The sequence below is a fragment of the Echinops telfairi genome, unplaced genomic scaffold (genome assembly GCF_000313985.2).
Source record: "Echinops telfairi isolate 266 unplaced genomic scaffold, ASM31398v2 ScPeMD7_7424;HRSCAF=8462, whole genome shotgun sequence".
Lineage (NCBI taxonomy): Eukaryota > Metazoa > Chordata > Mammalia > Afrosoricida > Tenrecidae > Echinops > Echinops telfairi.
In genome coordinates, this window is record NW_022111324.1 from 50,836,362 (window position 1) to 50,841,583 (window position 5,222).

Genomic DNA, 5,222 nt, shown 5'->3' on the forward strand with positions numbered 1-5,222 from the left:
CCCCCCTGCCACTACCAAGAGCCGTCAGCACCTAGGACAGGGCCCAGCACGCCCTTGCTCTCAAGCCAACCATGCAGCCTAGCTGTGGCAGAAGAGAAAATGTTGACGTGGCAAAATGATCTCTCAGCACTGTGGTTTGGGACCATATAGCAGACATTAGATGGACTCTGGGTGGACGCAGACTACGACCGGAGCTTACACACAGTTCTCACCACATTCTGCACTTAGTCTCTCTGAACAAAAGCTCCTTCATCTCCCAGAGAGGATAAAAGAAACCCCTCCCAGAGGGCTAGTGTGAAGAGTAAATGAGATTATATAGGCAAGGACTAACTAAGGTGGGGGGGGGGGAATCACACAACCTTGTTAACAGCAGTTATTTCTGTGAAGAGGGGCTGGATGGACAAGGGACAGGAGAAACCTACTTTTCTTGGCCAACCCTCTGGTTGTGCCGTGTGTTATACGACCTGTCCAAACTCCAAAACCCCACTCACTGCTGTCGAGTCCATTCCAACTCATAGTGAACCCATTGGGCAGGGTAGAGCTGCCCCTGTGGGTTTCTGACACGGTCACTCTTTCCGGGAGTCCAAAGCCTCATCTGTCTCCTGTGGAGCAGCGGCAGATGCTAAGGACTGACCCGCCTGGTGCTCAGCAGCCCAATGCATAACCCACCAGGGCTCTAGTGCAAGACGTTCACAGGGAAGCAATAGGTAAAGCCCTGTGACGCAGGGGGTGGAGCCAGGAGAGATGCTCTCTGTCCTTTTTTTAAACACACTAGCTTCCAGATCTGTTATCCAAAATACCCCACAGTCCCTTTAGAAAGGGAGCCTGGTCTGACTGTGGCCTAAAGGTAAGAATGAGCTGGCTAATTTTCTGGTATTTTCCAGCCTAGAAATTGTCCAGTTCAAACCCCCAGCCCCGGAGGGCGACATCACCTGGCAGGCTCACAGTTCTGTAGAGAGACGGGATCCTTGCAGGCAACAGTTGGTGGGTGTGGATGAAGCCCCTGAGTCCACGCCCACTCTGTCCAGAGAGGGCCAGGCAGGGAGGGGTCTTGGCCCTGCTTCTGTAGCTGCCCCTTCTCTGCAGCTCAGAGCTCCCTGCCTGCCTGTCCGCCTGCCCGCCTGCGGCCCCTGAAGAAAGCTGAGAGCAGCAGGTGTGGAGCCTAAGAAGGGGGGTGCTTTCTCCTGTTACCTTCCACGTACTGAGGCTCTAGGACAGGACAGGGCAACCATTCATCCGCCCACACAAAGGGACACTCTCTCTGCCACCCAGGGACCAGGCCAGGTCACCCTGTCACATCGGTGGGGACTTCAGAGGCCTCTTTTTTAAAGTCAAGGTTTGGGACTCTCTTGTCCAGTGGTAATGGGCACAGGAAGGAAGACTTGTGGGAAACCCAGGGGGGCGGGAGGGGGAAGCAAAAATTGTGCCCCTGGGCTCCGTGAAACAAAGCAGGGTGGAAAAGGCTAGAAGAATAGGAGCTAAAAAAGATGAAAATGATTTGTCCTGGAGACCAAGCTGCCGAGGCGTAAAAAGGGCAAAGTCAAAGACTCAGGGGGTGGGGGCCCCTCTCAGTCTAAGGGAGGCGGCGGCTGCTCCTCTTTCTGCTGCATCCCCCAGGATCTGAGCTGAGGGGGCAGGGTTTTAGGCCAGGTGAAGGGCCTGTCTGACAGCTCCCTCCTTGACCAGGTCACCTACCTGACCTTCTGGACACCACCCCTACCGTTGCCTCCGCTCTACCGCCTTCCAACTACCTCCGAGTCCAGCTACACTCAAGCCCCTGGTCAGCTGGAGCACAGTCATGGCTTTCACCAGTAGGGACAGAGTGCCAAGCGTGTCCTTATTAGGCAATCCATCAAAGGTACCCAGAGAGTCACCAACCAGGGCAGCAGGTGCTCGGGGCCACTAGCCAGCAGGCAGATGCAATCAGCACACAAACAGATGAGGGTCCCTCCCTTTGGAGGTCCAAAGAGAGGCTCAGTGAAGAAGAGAAAGACCCTCCACCAGGTGGGCTGACGCAGGGGCTGCCACGAAGACCTCACCCCTAGCAGCACCTGGGAGGCGGGTGCAGGACCGGCAAGGTCTCCTTCTGTTGTGTGTAAGGTCACTCTGTGTCAGGACTGGCTCCACAGCATCTAAGGGCACCACCACCCCAGGGTGCCAAAGTATTTTTTCAAACCCCGAAGAGAACAAGTGTTGGGGAAACTGGATTTGCATAGTATGTATTGGTGTGTTTGAACCTGCTATATGCCAGACCCAGGGCTGGATCCTTATTTCATTCACATTTTTCTTCAATCGCGTCCTCATCCTGGCCAGGTCGATGCTTCCATACTCTGGACTGCAGCTTTAAGGACCATGCAGATCATGCGCCACCACTACTCACGTGACCAGCCCCAGCTTCCCCTATCATCCATCATCTCTAAGCACGAACTCCCAAACCACCCTGTCTAGCTTCTAACGGAATCCCATCTCCCACCGCTCTGCAGCCTTCCGAATGTCTTCACTGTCATCTGTGGAGCTCGGTCAGCCAGAGCACCCTCTCCTCACAGCCTTCGCTGCCAGCCAAGACCGGCTGTCCCTGAAGACATTGTCCCCTAAACAGCCCTCGGGAGAAGTCTGTGTTCTCTCAGAGCCCGCTTATCTCAGGCCCCACAGACGTGGTCCTCGATGATTTCTCCTCCTGTGGAGCCTCCAGCATCTATGCTATGATGTGGCCAGACCCACCACCGGCTGGCTATCTGTGGCCATCTTCTCCCGTCCACTCACGAGATCCTCCCTGAATCCTGTCCCCACCAGCACCTGTGCACCCAATGGTCTCATTTTCAGACAGTCACTGCTGTCTCCCGATGATCCTGCGGGTGTTTTTGGAACGCCACGCCAGCTCCGGTCTTAGGGACCTAACCCACCAGACAAGTCGAGGCTGCCCAGCCTGCCTTGCCTTTCCGTATCCTGCTTGATCTGCACGGCTCCCTTCCTCACCACCATCTCCGTGCTTGCCGTCTTCTCCCTCTGAGGCACTCATCTGGGAACATCCCAACATCCCAACTCTGTCCTCCCTCTGAGCCCCAGCAGCTGAGCATGGCTGAAGAAAGTCCCACAATATGCTAGTAACTTGTGTGGCTCTCCATTTCTGGCTTTAAACGCCAGGGATCAGCCTTCTGCACGGCCCTGGTGTATGCACCTTCCCTTCTCCTAAAAGATGATTTCATAACTTCTCTCTCTCTCTCTCCTCAACCTGCTAGCACCACTCATCCATACAATTCTGCCCCATATCCCATGGACACAATCAATACGAATACTCATCCATGTGAATGAGCACTACTTCATGTTTCTGCCATCAACCCTCACCTCCCTCCCCATGTTTGCACTGTCTTCTAGTTGTTTGGGGCTGATGGAACAGAAATCCCACAAGTGGGAGGCTTTCACCGGCAGAGAAGTATTCTCCCACAGTTTGGTGGGCCAGCGTCGGCATGCAGAACACTGGCTCCAGGAGAAGGCTTTGTCTTCTTGGAGGCAGGGCTCCTGGGTGACCTTCATGCGGCGGCCCATTTCCAACTTCTCCGTGCCTCGTCTGCTTGGTTGAGATCTCAAAAGAGAATGGGCTTCAAACACACCCAGCAGCTGTTCTCCACATCTCCGCCATCCCCGGTGCAGTTGCCTTCCGACCTCAAAAGGTCTTCTCATAAGGCTTTCAGGATCAGGAGATTCCTGGCCAAGAAACCAAAGCAGAATCCGCCCATTCCCCAATGGGTGCCCATACACACTGGCCATCACATCAGAGAGAACTCCAAGAGAAGACTTGGGAGAGGAAGCAAGCTGGCTCTGGAAGGAGCTGCCCGCGGGATGGTGACGTCATTCTGAATTTAAGGCTCTGCCACCGTCTGACCAATTGAACTTGCAGGGGCAAACATCTGCTATCTTCCTGGGTTTTTATGCTTCCACACTGAGAGGTTAACAATGAATAAATAAAGTGAGGTCATGGGTTTGAAAAGCAAAACCACACACACACACACACACACACACACACACACACACACACACACCACCACCACCACCACCACTAATCTTGTATAATTAACAGAACAAAGAAAATCCCTTCCCAAGTGGGATTGTAACCCCAGGAATAAACCCATGCATAGTGACCTTCCAGGACAGAATAAAACTACCCCTTTGAATTTCCCAGGCTGAACTCTTCACAGGAGTAGAAAGCCTCATCTTTCTCTCGAGGATGGACTTGTGAATTTGAACTGCTGACCTTAGGGTTAGCTGGCCAACACCTGTCTGATAGCACCACCAGGGCTCCTTACCCACTGGTCTAGGAGGAGGATTGACAACACACATCTTGTTCTTGAGTGAGTCATTTCCGACTCACAGTGACCCCAGCACAGGAAACAAAGCACTGCCCAGCCCTGCTTCATCCCCACAACTGCCGAGTTTGAGCCCCTCGTTGCAGCTACGGTGTCACTCTGTCTACTTGAGGGTGTCCTCTCCTTCACTGCCCCTCCACCTTGCCAAGCGCGACGTCCTTCTCCAGGGGCCGGTCTCTCCTGACAACATGTCCAGAGTACGCGAGATGACTGCTCGCCATCCTTGCTTCTCAGGAGCGCTCTGGCTGTGTCCCCCCCAAGACAGATCTGTGTGTCCTTTTGGCAGACCATGGTACTTGCCATGTTCTTCCCCAGAGCCGTGATCCAAATGCATCGGTTCTTCTCTGGTCTTCTTTACTCAGTGTCCAGCTGTCACATGCGTAAGAGGCAACTGAAGACATATGTCAAAGGGACCCTTTCAAGTCATAATACCCACCCTCCCCCATTTCTTATATAACTCTCCTTCACACTCATCTCTTCATCCACACAAGCCTTCCTGCCTCCCCTGAACATACCAAGCGTGTGCCTGCAATTCCTTTTGCCGGGAGCATCATTCCCTCATCTTGGCTTGGATGGCTTATGTTCTTCATTCCAGTCATATCTCACATGGCACCTCCTCAGGTAAGCCCTCCGCTTTGACAGCCCCCTCAAGCCTGATCACCCTCTGATGGCTTTACTTGTTACTGTCTGCGGTGGTTTTCGAGTTGCGTTGCTAACTGAAAGGTCAGCAGTTTGAACCCACCAGCCACTCCTCAGGAGATAGATGGGATTGTCTACTCCCCAAAAGATTTAAAGCCTCAGAAATCTAAAACAAGGCTGTACATCTTTTTTTTTTTTTAACATTTTATTGAGGGCTCG